Raw genomic sequence first — 16,813 nt, 5'->3', positions numbered from 1 at the left:
TTGTTTTTTTTCTTATAACTAGCCAGTTTTCTAGTTTCAGCACTCAAATCTGTTTCTTTGATCTCAGCACTTGTTCAGATAAAAAAAAAAATTAATCTGCTTTTACTGTACTTGTGTTTCTACCTACTTCATTTTACTTTTGCATCATCTTAAAAATACCCAATTGTACAATTGTATTTATTACTGCTTGGTGTAACTCATTCTAAGCCTTTTGGTTTAAACACTTGGGCTTCGGACCAGTTGTTTTGCACTGAGAGGGTTTGTGGTCTGCACTGTTATGGCAGAACAGGTAGCTTACATCCTTCTAGGTTGGGAACTGCTGATTGAGGGCTCAGTGTCTGTTATTCTAAAAGTGTATTAATTCTGGTTTAAGCACTTGGGCTTTCAGGCCAGTTATTTTACATTAAGAGGGTTCGTGGTCTGCACTCTTGTGGGAGGAGAGGCTGGACTCTGCCCTTCTGAGCTGGGAATTTCTGGCTAAAGGCTTATAGTGCATGCATATCTGAACTGCTTCTTACTGAAGTTGGTGCGCCTTGTTTGCTGTGGCATAGACTGGATTCGGGCCTGCTGGATCTAGCTTTGTTTGTGTAACTTGAGCACTAATCCAGACATTCTCTAAAGTATTCAATTGTATTTATTACTGCTTGGTTGTAACTTGATTAAAGTGTAGCTATCATTCTAAGTCTTTTGGATTAAGCACTTGGGCTTCAGACCAGTTGTTTTACATTAGGAAGGTTTGTGGCAAGCACTGTGGTGGCAGGACAGGTAGCTTTCATCCTTCTAAGTTGGGAACTGCTGATTGAGAGCCCAGTGTCCAAGTGTATTAGTTCTGGTTTAGGCACTTGGGCTTCAGGCCAGTTATTTTACATTAAGAAGGTTCGTGGTCTGCACTCTTGTGGGAGAAGAGGCTGGACTCTGCCCTTCTGAGCTGGAAATTTCTGGTTAAAGGTTTATAGTTCCTGAATATTTGGACTGTATCTTACTGAAATTGGTACACCTTGTTTGCTCTAGCATAGACTAGATCCAGGCCTGCTGAATCTAGCTTTGTTTATATGCTTGTTATTTGTTTGCTTGTTATTTCCCTGGAAGCTAATTCCACCTAACACGCGGCTTCTCAGCGCTTCTGTGGATCACTAGTGATATCTGCATTGCTTACTGTATTTATTTCCTTGTTTCACTTGAAAGAAAGTTACTGTTTGTTGTTTTTGCATTTAGTTACTTGTAACACATTGCACTCAAGTTACCTGGCACTTGCTCACTAAAGCAATTATATAAGTCAGCACTACAAATTAAAATCACTACACCCTCACTCCCCACTGGCCCTTGTTTTCAATTATTAAGGAATTCCCAATATTATTCTAGCATGTCCAAAGGTCAGTTGTCAATCTCCTCTCCGGTCCAGCTGGTGAATCTGGGAATCTTGAGGCAATGTTATAACTGCCTCATGTACACAGACAACCCTCTCCTTCTCCCACATAACACAAATACTTGCGAGAGATGCAGCTATTTAGCCAAACTGGAGGCTGAGCTCTCTCAACTCAGGACTGGCAAGACCAGTCAGGTGGAGAAGGCAACTACACACACCACAAAACCAGCCTCACATAATGCTACCACACCACTGAATCAAACACATAAACACACAAAGACATACTCGGAGGCTCTGAGTAAAAATTTACCTAAACAGCAGAGGCCTCCAAAGCAGACACCCAAACAACTGCTACCTCAAGGCACCCCACAAGCAACACATAAACCACAAAAGCAGTGTGCAAAGCAGTCACAGCCCTTAAGGCCAAATACAACACCAAACATACTTGTCATAGGTGACTCCATAGTCAGACACACTGACGTCCCACTCACCAGGCTGAACAAGGAGAGGGTCACAGTAAGCTGCCTATCGGGCGCTAGAATCCGCCACATAACACAAGCACTCGGGTCACTCCACGGCAAGTACAAATATGACACAGTCATTGTCCATGCTGGTGTGAATGACCTGAGACGTACCTCCCTGGACTACATGAAAAGAGACATAGAGGAGCTCTCTGATTGTGTAGCCCAGGCAGGTATGACCCTAACCCTGAGCAGTATCCTTCCTTCACCAAGAATGATGCCACAATATAGAGACAAGATGATCAGCTTTAACAATTGGCTTAATGTCTGGAGTCATTCAAAGGGGATGCAGTGTCTGCCTGCCTGGGATGACATGCTTGACAAGCCACGCTGCTTCGCAAGGGACGGCTTGCACCTGTCACCCCTGGGATTCCGGACATTGGCTAAGGCTCTTGCCACCCCCATAGTCCCTTTTTTAGGCAAGGCTCAAATTCTAAACCTACCACCCTAGAAAACAAAAATGGGAAGAAACTGAGGGTAATGCTGCTCAATGCCAGAAGTCTAAATCTCAAAATGCACGCACTCGAGGCCCTTCTCAGTATGGAGAACATCGATGGCTGTGCTGTAACTGAAACCTGGTTCAAGGCTCCTGAGAGCACCCCGGCACTATTAGGTTTTACCTCATATCATGCGTTCTGGCCCCAAAACCCGGACCACACCACAAAAGGAGGGAGTGTATCCATATTCATAAAGGATACCCACACCTCCAGGTTGGTGGCAACGCACGAAGCTTCGGAAACCATCCAGGTGCAACTAACCATAGGCAAAACTGCTCTACAAATTGTAGCATGCTACAGGCCACCCTCTCAAACTCAGGAACCCCACACAGCCTTCCTGAAGACACTGGAGGGTATAAATGTATCTCCAAACACCATCATATTGGGTGACTTCAACTAGCCGAATATAGACTGGGAACATTACTCAAGCCCTAACTTTCTAGCCCAACGGTTCGTGGAGCTCATAAATTCAAATGCCATGGAACAGCTAGCCACTGTTCCCACGAGAGGAGAAAATATACTAGATCTCATTATCACAAACATGGGGACAAAATGCTCCACACCAGAAGTATATCCCTCATTGGTGAGATCTGATCATAAACTAATCTCACTGGAAATCCACATCCCGCCCCCACCCCAAACAAAAAAGACCACAGTGAAGAACTTCTCTAAAGCAAACTTCACACTACTCAAGACTGGTATGGTATCCTTCAAGGCCCCTGAGCCAGTGGAAAGCACAACCCAAGCTGCGGAAGCCCTTACAAATGCCTTCTATGAACACCTCCAGGACTGCATGGATCAGGCAATCCCAAATAAAACCAAGACTCTTTCCACAAAGGGCAAACGTCCAGTCTGGTGGACCCCAGCCATTAACAAACTTTACAATAAGAGGAGAAAGCTATTACATGATAGAACAAAATCCATAAAAGGGAAGTCACCCCTGATCATTATTAGTAAAAAAATACGAGCACTCATAAGATCAACTAAGGCCAATTTTGAGAGAAAAATTGCCATGGATTCAAAGGACAATCATAAGGCCTTTTTCAGCTATGTTAGGAACCTGGGTGGAAACTCCCAGATATGCTCAGAATTAGTCCAAAATGATACAAAAATCACTGAACCCACAGACATTGCCAACATACTGGCAGACAGGTTCAGTGCAAACTTCACCCCCCTCTCCCCCCCTAAAGGAGAGATAACTATCCCATCGGAGTGTAGCCTCCCAGACATCTCAAATGCGCAGGAGAAAGCTGCTCTCTCTAAAGCTAAAAACACAGCATCAATGGGACCGGATGGTGTCCCCGGCTGTGTGCTACACGAGCTAAATGAGGAATTAAACCCGCACATAAGGCAGCTGTTTAATCTCAGCCTTACCACAGGATACGTGCCCAAGGAGTGGCGTACGGCAACTGTGGTCTCACTCCACAAAGGCGGTGCCTCTACGGATCCTGGTAATTACCGCCCCATAAGCTTAACAAGTCTAGTCTGCAAAGCTATGGAGAGGATCATAATGGAGCTCATAAACAAAGATATAGGGGACTTGCAGACATTGGACCCGACCCAGTTTGGCTTCGTCAAGGGAAGATCATGCGTTTTGAACTTGGTCAACTTCTTCGAAACAGTCACCAAGGCCATTGATGAGGGAAAGGCAGTCCATACAGCCTACCTTGACCTTGCAAAGGCTTTTGACACAATACCGCACTCGGGTATTGTAGAAAAACTTACCAGCTTAAATGTAAACCCATATGTCACAAGATGGGTTGCAAACTGGCTTAAGGACAGAACCCACAGGGTTAGAGTTGCTGGCTCTATGTCAGACTCCAAGCCGGTCACAAGTGGTGTCCCACAGGGCTCGGTCCTTGGCCCCCTATTGTTCGGCATCTACTTCTCAGAAGTACAGGCCAACATGGGAGGACTTTGGCTGACAAAGTTTGCAGACGACTGCAAACTGGGCGCCATAGTGGAAAGTGCATCGCACACGGATATCCTTCAGAAGGGACTCACGGAAACAGATAGCTGGTGCCAGAGCCATGGCCTGAAGTTAAACGCCAAAAAATGTATAGTCACACCCTTCGGGAAAAACAAGGTAACCCCAAGCTACCATATAGGTGGCAATCCACTAAGCACAGAAGAGGTTATCAGGGACCTGGGGACCCAGGTTGACAGTGGCCTTTCTTTTGACACTCACATTGCTAAAGTGGTTAGAAAGACCTTCTACATTGCCCACCTGATCATGAAGGGATTCACATCCAGATCTAGTGAGGTCATTGTTCCCCTGTACTCTTCACTTATCAAACCAATGATCGAGTACAATGCCCCATTCGGGATGTATCTCGCCCGACATCTGCAGCAATTGGAGAGACCCCAAAAGTTCCTCACCAAAAGGATAAAGGGACTCCAAATTCTGTCATATGCTGCCAGATTGAAGAAACTCCAGCTCTATTCAGTCGCATACCATCTGCTCAAAGGTGACATGTGCCTGACATACAAGGCCATGTCCAACCCGGAATGAATGGACATGCTCCACCTCAAAAAATCCAAATCCACCAAAACCACTAGAGCAAGTGACTTAAACCTTAGCATGGATATAAATAGGATGTGCTGGAGGGATAGATTTATCACTCAGAGACTCCCTATGCTGTGGAATAGAGTCCCGGTCCATGTGAGGCAGAGCACCTCGCTGGCTCTGTTCAAGAGAAATCTTGACCTGTGGATGGGAGATCGTAGGTTTACCCCGGGAATCATCTCTGTGTCACTGCTGGACAGAGGCACAACAAGCTAATGGGCACAGTATTTTTTCATATAAGGGGAGGCATAAGCCACAAAAATTTGGGCTATGCTTATAAATGCCTTGGGGCAGATAGCCTAGTATAAACCTATGAACCTATGAACCTATGATAGAAGTAAAAGAAAGAATAAAAAAGTTGAAATGTACAGAATATGAAATGGGATGAAGTAACAGCCAGAGAGATTGAAACAAAGTTAAGAAAAGCTCCTAAGTGGGAAATCCCAGGCCCAGAGGCAGTACCTAACTTCTGACTAAAAGTATTAACATCTTTTCATGAAGATTTAGCCATGAGTAAGAACTATTTAAATACACACCCCAAACAGTCATCAATCTGGTTAATAAGAGGAAAAACAATACACCTACTTAAAAGCAAACCTGCAAGCTACCCTAAAATTATAGGCCATTAACTTGCCTTCCGATAACATATAAACTATACACTGGAGTTTATAGTCATTTAGAAGAAAACTCTGTCATGGCAATAGACTAGAAGGGCAACAGAATAAAGTCATATGGAGCAAAGGATGATTTGGTGTTAAAGTCATAATGGAGAACTGTAAAAGGGGGAAGAATCTAAATACGGCATGGATAGACTACAAAAAAGCATGTGACAGTATCCCACATTCATGAATAAAACAGTGCTTAAAAATGTGTAAGATACACCCTACACTGATCAATTGCACTACAGTGATCATAGGTGCAAATCACTTTGCAGTTAAGCCATGATAAAGGAGAAATTATCACTCCAGGGACAAAAATTCAAAGGGGAATATTCCAGGCTGACTCTGTCACTGATGCCCTTTTGTCTTGCCCTTAATCGATTAAATTGTCTACTTACCCAATTAGGTCATGGCTACAATTTGTCTCCCAGAAAGAAACAAAGTATAAAGGGCAGGATTCATGAAGGCTTGCATGGAGTGTAAGAGACGTGTAACACTCCATGCAAGCCTCGCGATCCAGGAACAGGCCGAAACCCCATGTAAGAGACCAGCTAAAACGTCTCTTACATGGACTGGGCGTGGATATGCTAAATAGCTCACTTGCAGCCGAAAGGCATGCAAATGAGGTAGAGTAGCGATCCACGAAACAGAAAGCAGCCCGTGTAAGAGCCGTTTTAGCTGCAGAAATGTACTCAGTTGACAACTGAGTACGTTTCTGCAAAATCTAATGGAGCCATGTCAGCTCCAAATAAAGGGTGCATATGTGTCAAGCAGCATGCCAATGGCCAAATATGTGGCCATTGGCAAGGTACCCGATGCATATATTAAAAAATATAATTCTTTTTTCGGCGATCGCCGATGTTTAAACGCTGCGCTGCCAGCAAACGGCTGTGCTGTATAAAACATAAAATGAAGGTTATAAACCCACAAATGTGGGTTTTATGCAATACATGGAATGACAATGCAGGGACCAGCAGACCAAAACAACACGGCCACCCTGCAGTGGTTGCTAAGGGGGGAAGCTGAGTCTAAGACATGTAACTAAGCATTAGTAGGCAATCTGATGTAAATGAGGGTTAGGATACTGAATTCCACAGTCACATAGCAAATGAGCACAGTCTGAGTAGTGTAAGAGATACATAAGGGGGAGGAATAGAGTAGGAGATAGGTGACATCACAGAGGGGAATGGTAGAAAGAAATGCAGTTCATTGGAGGTCAGTGTTACATGACAGATGACAGACACAAATCATGGAAAGAGGAGTGCCACAAGATAAGCATAGGAAAGTCAAGAAATGGAAGGTGTACACTGTTACTTACATCAAAGTTTCTTGCTGGGCGTGCATGCGCACGTGTGTGCGCCATGAAGCGCGAGTACGGCAGTGTGCGCACGTGTAAGGCAGACTGAGCATGTGGGAGCGTGTTGGTAGATTTGTAACACTGTGCTGGTGTGCGCGTGTTTTAACCCAAATAGGCAGATCCTGAACCGTGTAAGCATGTGTGCGCGTGTGTAAGCCACTGTGAGCGTGTTTCTGCTGGTATGCATGCTGCTCCCCCCTGAGGAAACAGAAAGGAAAAAGGAAGCAACAGAATTAGTAGGAAGCTAGCAGGGAATACTGCTGGAGCTAGAAGGTGAAAACAATTAGAAGCAGGCAATTACACAGGCAGAATAGTAGCCCAGCCCAGCCCTTAAAACTCTGCAAACAGCAGTGCAGGATGTTTCTCTCAAGAGGCACTGCAAGACAGGAGTAAGCTATTAGAAGTGAAAACTGAAAAAGCTGCACTCAGAGCAGAAATGCTAGGGGATGCCATAGCTGTCATAATGAGACATAGGCGACTTGCTGAGGGTGGTGACAATGCAGATGGTGCCAGACAACCCACAGTGAGGAGACGGAGAAGAGTGTACAGGCCCAGGGTCACCTACCATGGGTTACATGAGCTGGAGATAGTAGAGCGCTATAGAGTGGACAGAGAGCTCCTGCAGCAAATAGTCGAGCTGTGCAGGCCACGCCTCACACACAGAACCAACAGAGGGGAACCCATCCCAGTGGAAACTAAGGTATGTGTTGGCCTAAACATACTAGCAACAGGTACCTTCCAGAGACCAACTGGTGATATGATGGGGATATCACAGGCATCAGCCTCCAGGGTACTGCACCAGTTCCTGGATGCCATGTCAGCACATGTCGCTGATCATGTATATTTCCCCAATGCCCGTGAGGTATTGGCCAGCAATATGCGCCTCTTCCAGCAAATAGCGGAATACACTGAGGTAGTGGGTGCAATAGACTGCACGCACATACACATCAAAGTACCAGCCGGTGAGCGGGGTAGGTCCTACATTAACCGCAAGGGCTTCCCCTCCATCAACTGCCAGGTCATGTGTGATGCCCAGGGCATAATAATGAATGTGTGTGCTGGCTGCCCTGGGAGCTACCATGATTCCCACATCTGGCATTTGACACAGCTGTACCAGACATTTGCCAATGGGGAAATCCCACACGGACACCTAGTGGGGGATGCAGGTTATGTACTGGAGCCGTGGCTGATGACACCCATCAGAAACGCACACACCTGAACAGGAACGCCATAATGAGGCACACGCACAAACACGTAATGTAATAGAGCGTGTGTTTGGGCTGCTCAAGTCATGGTTCCGGTGTCTGTACACGTCTGGTGGAGCCTTGCAGTACTCACCAACTACATGTACCCAAATTGTCATGGTATGTGCTATGCTACATAATATGATATTGCGAAAACAGCTGCAGCAGGACCTGCATAGGGCTGGGCCAAACAGCCCCCCACCATTGCCAAGGCCATCACAGGCAGAGCGTGACTCGGAGGAGGAACAACCTGAGCCTGCCCCAGTAGGCAGAAGGAGGCGTGCCCAGTATGCCCTGGCCTTGGCAAAGAGGCAACGCATAGCACATACACTGGCTCAGTAGGAACCCTGGGAATGATACCCCTCTCTGACTCACTCAAATAATAACAGGGATGCCTAAAATGACATGACCTGCTCACAAATATGTACAGGGAGTGTAATATGTGCATCTGACAGAGGCAGCCCTGCAGCACCACCTGAGGCATGAATGCCATGTGTTAAGTAATGTAACACCATGTACTATATGCACACTTGAGGACCCTGACTAACATCCACCCTCACCAAGCATGAAGCCACAAAATGATGATGGGATGATCAATTGCAATAACTGGCTGAAGTAATGCAGTTAGTCAAAGGGGAGCCAATGTGTTTCAGCCTGGGAAGACATGCTGAGCATAACATGATGCACCACCTGCTAGGGGTGGCGTGCACCTATCAGTCCAGGCCCCATGGATACTGGCAAAGGCTGTCAGTACCCACAGCGTGCCATGAATAGGTAAGTCTCAAAACACAAACCCACCTTCATAGGTACCACAAGGGAAAGGAACCTAGATGTAATGCTACCCAATGCCAGAAGTCTAAACAGCAAGATGCGTGCAGTGTAAACGCACACAGTATGGAGAATGTTGATATCAGTCCTGTAATAGAAAACTGGGTCAAGGCTCACATCAGCACCCTAACACTACCAGGTTACACCTCATACTGTGCTGTACAGCCTCAAAACATGGAACAAGCTACAAAAGGAGGGTGACTAGCAATACTTGTCAAGGATAACCACACCCCCATGTTGGTACCACAACAAGAAGCAGCATGGATTAGCCATGGTCAAATACCAATGGCTAAAACCGCCTCCTAGTATATAGCCTGCTGCAGACTACTGTCCTAATACCAGGAACTGCATCTGGCCTATGTTGGAATACATGAATATATCAAGCCCCCCAAACCACATTATATTGGTTGACTGAAAATACCCAGACATACACTGGGAGCATTATACTAGCACCAACACAGTAGGAGAAAAGTTCCCAGAATCCATAAACCAAAATGCCCAGGAACAACGTACCACTCCCACAAGAGGGGTAAGCATACTGGATGTGATAATCAGCAACATGCGTACTGGATGGCAAGATGAGAAGTGTATCCCTCAATGGTAAGACCAGACCATACAGTAATCACACCGGATATACACATCCTGACCACAGTCCCTGGCCAGAAAACCACAGTGAAAAACATGTGTAAAGCATAAGTTGCACCCCTCCAAACCGATGTGGAATCCACTAAAGGCCCTGTGCAGGTGCAGAATATGGGACACACCACAGAACATGTTATACAGGCATTCCATGAACACAGCCAGGAATGCTTGGATTATGCAATCACAAATAACAACAAGACACAATGCCATACACGCAGGCATCTGGCATGCTGGACTCCAGCCATTACCAAACCATGCAAGGGAATGAGAAAACTACTACATGATAGAGCAAACATAAAAAGGGAAGTAATCACTGATCAGCTGTATGGCAATAAAATATGTGCACACATACAATCCACTAAGGCCAGCCACAACAAGTAGAATCTGTGAATCCTGAGGCAATGTTACACCTGCCCCAAGTACACAGACAACCCTCAACTCCCCCCAATAAATACAAATATATGTGAGAGATGCAACCATTTATCCAAACCGGAGGCTGAGCTCCCCCAACTCAGTACTGTCAAAACTAGTCAGGAGGAGAAGGTAACCACATACACCACAAACCCAGTCCCACATAGACCTATCACAACTGTAAACCAAACACATAAACACAGAAAAACATTCCCGGAGGCCCTAATTACAAACACACCACACCAACAGAGGCCTCCAAAGCAGACCCCAAGCAACCACAACCTCCAAACATAGCACATGCAACACATAGTACACAAAGCTGGTGTGCCAAACAGTCACAGGCCAGAAGGAGAAACAACATGCCTGATACAGTTGTAATAGGTGTCTGTATAGGCAGACACACTGCTGTCCCACTCACCAGACTGAACAAGGGAAAGGGTACAGTAAGCTGCCTGTAGGCTGCCACAATATGCCACATAACACAAGTACGCAGGTCACCCCAAAGCAAGCAGAAATATGATGCACTCATTGTCCATGCTGGTGTGAATGACCTGAGATGTACCTCCCTGGACTACATGAAAAGGGACATGGATGAGCTCTCTGAGTATGTACTCCAGGCCGGTATGACACTGGCCATTTGCAGCATCCAACCCTCACCAAGAATGATACCACAGTACAAACACAGAATGATCAGCTTTAACAGGTGGCACAATTACAGCTGTCAGTCCAAGAGGGTCTAATGACTGTCTGCTTGAGATGTCATGCATGACAAGCCATGCTGCTGTTCCAGGGATGGCTTGCACCTGTTACCCCTGGGCATCTGGATACTGGATAAGGCCTTTGCCACCTCCATAGAGCAATATGTAGGCAAGGCCGAAAAGACTAACCCACCACCCTAGAAAACATAAGTGGTAAGAAACATAAGGGTAATGCTGACCAATGCCAGATGTGTAAACTGCAATATGCATGCTCCTGAGGCACTTCCCAGTATGGAGAACATCGATGTCTGTGCAGTGACAAAAGCCTGCTGCAAGTCTAATGACAGCATACCAGAACTACCAGGTTATACCACATATCATGCGTTATGGCCCCAACACCTGGACCAAAGCATCAAAGGAGGGGGAGTATCCATATGCAGCACAGACACCCATACGGCCAGGTAACTGACAATGCACGAAGCAGCGGAGACCAACCATGTGCACCTAACTGTAGTCAAAACTGCTGTACAGTCTGTAGCATGCGACAGACCACACTCTCACACACAGGAACCCCACTCAGACATCCTGAAGACACTGGACAGTATGAATGTCCCACCAAATACCAAACAAGGTACTCACAAATTACCACATAGGTGGTAAACCATTATGTATGCAAGGAGTAGTCAGGGACCTAGGGACACAAGTCGACAGTAACCTGTCATGTGACACTCACAATGCCAATGTGGCTAGGAAGACTGTCTATATTGGACACCGTATCATGAAAGGATTCACATCTACATCAACAGAGGTCACTGTGCCCCTGTACTGTTCCCTTATCAGACTCATAATCTAGTACAATGGCTCATATGGGATGCACCGTACCTGACACCTGCAGCGGTTAGGAAGACCTCAAAGGTACCTCACCAAGAGGATAAAGGGTGTCAAATATATGTCATATGCTGCCTGGCTGTAGACACCCCAGCTGAATGCAGTCACAGACTGCCTTCACAGAGGCATTGTATGTCTGTTGTACAAGGCCATGTCCAACACAGGAGTAATGGACATGCTCCACCCCAGGAAATCAAAGCCATTGGAGCTGTGAGAGTGACAGATGTCAACCTCAACACATAATGAAATAGGATGTGCTGGAGGGACAGATACATAACCCAGAGGCTCCCCACACCCTGGAACAGGATCCCACTCCATGTTAGGCAGAGCCCCTCACTGACACCCCTCAACAGGAATATTGCCAAGTGGATGGATGATCGTAGATGTACACTGGGGGTCTTCACTGTGTCACGTCCAGACAGAGGCACAGTAAAGAAATTCATAAATGGCCATAATATTCACATAGCAAGGGGCGAAAGACACACACACTCTGGCTAGGCTTACTAATGCCCTAGGGTGGATAGCCTAGTATGAACCTATGAACCTATGAAGATATAAATTGTACAGGACACTAAGGATAATCACAAGGCTTACTCAACTGATGGTAGGAACCATGTTGGGAATTCACAGATATGCTCCGAATCACACAGATGTTACAAACAACATACCAAACACACACACATATTGCCAACATACAACCTGACAGGTGCAGTGCAAACCCCCCCCCCCCCAGAATGCAAAATATCTATCCCAGCAGACTGCTGGCCCCCTGACATTGCAGATGCTGAGGTAACAGCCATCATCTACAAAGCAAAACACACAGCAGCAAAGGTATGAGATGGTTTCCTGGGCTGAGGTCAACATGGACTCCAAGACGAATGGAATGCCAAGTCAGACTACTGCCCAATGTCAGCCTTACCACAGGATATGTACCCAAAGAGCAGTGTACAACAACAGTGGTCCTTCACAACAAAGGTGTTGCCTGAATGGATACTGCAAACTACCACCCCAGGATCCTGACAAGCTTGGTCTGCACAGCTATGGAAAGGATCAGCATGTACCACAGACATAAAGCTATCGGGGACCTAATGACACTGGACCCTACGCAGTGTGGCTGTCATAAGTGCAGATCCTGCCCCTAAACATGTTTGACCCATTTGAAACAGTCATTAAGGTCATCGATGAGGGCAATGTGGTCCACACAGTGTAGCTGAACCGTGCAAATGCTTCCAGACAATACCCTACCAGTTTAGTATGGAGATGTTCACCAGCTTAAATATAAACCCCTATGTCAGTAGAGGGGTTGCAAACCAGACCAAGGACAGAACTGACATGGTCAGACATGCTGCATCCATGTCAGACTACAAAGCAGATATGAGTGGCATCCCACAAGGCTTGGTCCTGGGACCTCCTCGGTTCCGTATATATGTTCCATAGGTACATGCCAACATGGAAGGACTGTGACTGAACATGTATGCAGAGGAGTACAAACTGCCCACCATATCTGACCCCCAGCTGACACAAGCAACCCACAAAAGGGCCACATAGAAAGAGACAACTGGAGCCATAGCCATGTCAGCAAGCTAATTTCAGAAATGTGTATAGACAACCACCGTGGATATACAGTAAGTGCCCACCAATTACCACAAAGGTGTTAACCCATGACGTACCTAACATGTAATGAGAGACCTGGGGACACAAGGTGATAGATATCCTGCATTGGACAAGCATGTGTCTGTAGTGTTCGCAGAAACATACCATATACCCACCCAATCATGAAGATTGTCAGATCTAGATAAGGGGAGGTCACTGTGGCTCTGCAGTCATCCTTCATCAGCGTCACAATTGACTGCAATAGCCCCTATGGGATGTACCTCAGCAGACACCTCCATCAACTGTAAAGTCCACAACAGTACCCCACCAGGAGTAGCAAAGAGCATGACCAAATGCCATGTGTTGCCTGATTAAACAAACTGCAGCTCCACACACTGCCATACTGCCCACCCAGAGGCAAGCTGTGCCTGATGTATGAAGCCATGTCCAAGCTGGAATCAATGAACATGCTGCACCTTGTACAATCTGAATGGCAGTGAGCTATGCACATGAGAGACCTGAACCCCAGCACTGACATACATAGGACAAGCTGTACTGAATGATCCATAACACAGAAGCCACCCCCACTCTTGAGTAAACTCCCAGTACAGGTTAGCCAGAGAGTCACCTATCGACACCCCTCAAGAGGAATCCTGATGAGTGGACAGGAGATGGTAGGTTTACCCTGGGTATCACTGTTATGTCAGAGGTAGACAGAGGCACAGTATACTAACCATGACATATGTCATGGCAAACTCCAGTTACAATGTGTGTCGAAGGACAAACACACTCTGTGACTAGCATCAGAAATGGCCTAGGGAATATCGCTAGTGTTTGCCAATGTCCACCTATGTTGTGGAATACACTACCAATGTTGGACAAGCCTGGTGTAGGTAGCCCATATCTGAACATAATGCAACATGGTCATATGTGCACAACTGGCCCCTACACAGTCTGTTGTGCTCACTATGAAGATGTCAAGCAGTGATAGGACTAAAGCCCAGGATACTGTCCACCACAGTGAAAGTATTGAACCAGTGCACTATACGGTACTACAGTGTTAGGTCATTATGAAAGGATGTTGACAACTGTATGCAAAGTATCCCATGCAATCCCTGCAGGCACAGTATAATCCCTGTTGTGGCAGACACAAAGCAGTTGGCCAGTAAGTACACAACATGACACCCAACACACAACCATAAACGTGTGATATTGTTGAAGTTCACACCCACCCAAATATGTGGTGGACTGCAGAGTTCAACATATGGAAAGCTCACACTGGGCATGCTCGCACACTTTGATAAATGAGGCATATATCAGACAACATGCCATGGAAAGGCTGAACTGGGCATGCTTACACACTTAGGCCATATCACCATTTAGCATTTGGCCACACATATCTGGTATTTGTACGTGTCATTCCAGGAACCAACCACAACACAGCAATCTGCCCAGTGCACACAGTAAATGACTACAGAGACATAAGTGATATAGTGGATCGCCCTCATATTCAAACATCTTCCACAGATACACAAGTTGTTCATACGAACAGGGAATGCTATGGCAATAAAGACCTGCAAACAGTCTAACAGCAACAAATATTGTGCATCTGACAATTAAACATATGGGTGTAGAGGTCAATACTAGGCTGTTTGCCCTAGGGAATGACAGCTTAGCCAGAGTGTGCTTGGCATCTGCATCCCCAGTACAGTAGGCTACTGTAAAGTAGGTCACATAAGGCAACGTGTGAGGCTAGTGAGCTGTGCCTCTGTCATGCAAGGGCACAGTGGAGATCCCAGGGTTTGAATGTGCTAAGCCACATCCATGTTGTTGGTGTGTGCTGGAAGAGGGTTGCTGAGGACCTCTAACAGTAAGTGGGTGTCAATAACAGACTGAGGGGAGCCCTATCTGCATTGTCTGGACAATTCCATTGTCAACACTGTGTTATGATGATTATGTGGGATTGAAGTGTCGTGCCGGTACTGTTCACAGATGTCCTCCCTCTGTTGGCTACAGCTCTGCAATGTATTAGCTCACTCTGTCTGTTGGACAGCTCATATATGGCTGGTGTACACTTGACAGGTGTCCTGTTGTGGAGCAGTCATGGGTATATGTGGGATAGCATGATCAATGCAAACCTTACACATGCTCATAGAATGCAATTGTCAAGGATTATGCAGAGTGGCCAGTATAGTCCCCCAGCATGGGTCCTTTGAAGTCGTCCACCCCAGTCTTCACAAGTGTAGAGTCTGCTTGTGCTAAATACAGTTTGTTTGCAGTGACAACCTTGCCTGGGGGTGGGGATGGGATATGGATGTCCAGGGAAAGGTGGGTATAGTCAGATATCAACAATGGTGGTCTACCTCTGGTGTGGAACAGTGAGTACCCATGTTGCAGATGGACAGGTGCAATATGTATTCCCCCATGTGGCTGTGGTGAGTGGTTCTGCCATAGCACATGGACCCACAAATTGTAGTGGCTGTAGGGTAAAGTTGTAGAGGCCTGAGTAGTTCCCAAACACAATATGCCTGTACCTAATGTTAACAACTGGAATGGTGTATGTGAACACCTGCATATCCCGGCACTGTTCCCAGGGAAGCAAAGTGTGTGTCCTGGATGTGGGAATGGTGTTCTGGACTGGTTGTGTTGTGTGTTACAGGTCCTGTGGTCATGAAACATGTTATAGAACATAACCTGCCAGTGCGATGTACATATCTGACCCTGAAGTAGGTGGCTGCAAATGCATATATATGCTATCCCCCACCTGATAGGTAGTACTAGATGTACATACCTCTGTAGAAATAAAGATGTCAGCACCCTATAAATACTGCAGGTGCAGAACAGATGCCCAGTAATTCGGATAGCGCGCTCTGCTAATGCGTCTCCCTCAAGTGCCATAATATAGTTAGGTAGGAGTTTGAACCATGCAAATGCTCAGTGTGCGTGTGTGTGTGTGTGTGTGTGTGTGTGTGTGTGTGTGTGTGTGTGTGTGTGTGTGGGGGTGAGCAGGGTTGATGTGTGTGCAAGTCTGTGTGAGGGAAGTGTCCCTTTTGGCAACTTGGAAAACACTCTACAGGATGCACATTCCCCTTTCTAAGCACTGATGATGTCAGCACCCTATAAGTACAGCAGGAGAAGAAAAACCTCCCAGTAATGCGAATAGCGCGCTCTGCTAATGCGTTTGTCACGAGTGTCATAACATAGTTAAGTAGGGGTTTGAATCCTGCAACTACCCAGTGTGTGTGGATGGGGGTTAGTGTGTGTGCAAGTCTGTGTGAGGAAAATGTCCCTTTTGCAACTGGGAAAACACTCTACAGGATGCACATTCCCCTATCTAAGCACTGATGATGTCAGCACCCTATAAGTACAGCTGGAGAAGAGACACCTCCCAGTAATCCGAATAGCGCACTCTGCTAATGCGTCACTCTCAAGTGTCATAACATAGTCAGGTAGGGGTTTGAGACCTGCAAATGGCAAGTGTGTGTGTTTGGATGAGGGGAGTTTGTGTGTGTGCAATTCTGTATGAAAGACGTGTTCTTTTTG

General features: G+C 46.3%; 1 protein-coding gene across 3 annotated transcripts in view; it reads right to left on the bottom strand.

Moving 5' to 3' along the window:
* The window catches only part of TMEM232 (transmembrane protein 232), a 2,425,444-nt gene that overhangs the window by 1,073,665 nt on the left and 1,334,966 nt on the right, over positions 1-16,813 (bottom strand). The gene's annotated exons all lie outside the window — the stretch shown is intronic.

Source organism: Protopterus annectens, chromosome 2.part2 (assembly GCF_019279795.1).
Source record: "Protopterus annectens isolate FY-2018-M chromosome 2.part2, PAN1.0, whole genome shotgun sequence".
In the NCBI taxonomy this organism is placed as follows: domain Eukaryota; kingdom Metazoa; phylum Chordata; order Ceratodontiformes; family Protopteridae; genus Protopterus; species Protopterus annectens.
This window is presented reverse-complemented; position numbering and strand designations above follow the sequence as displayed.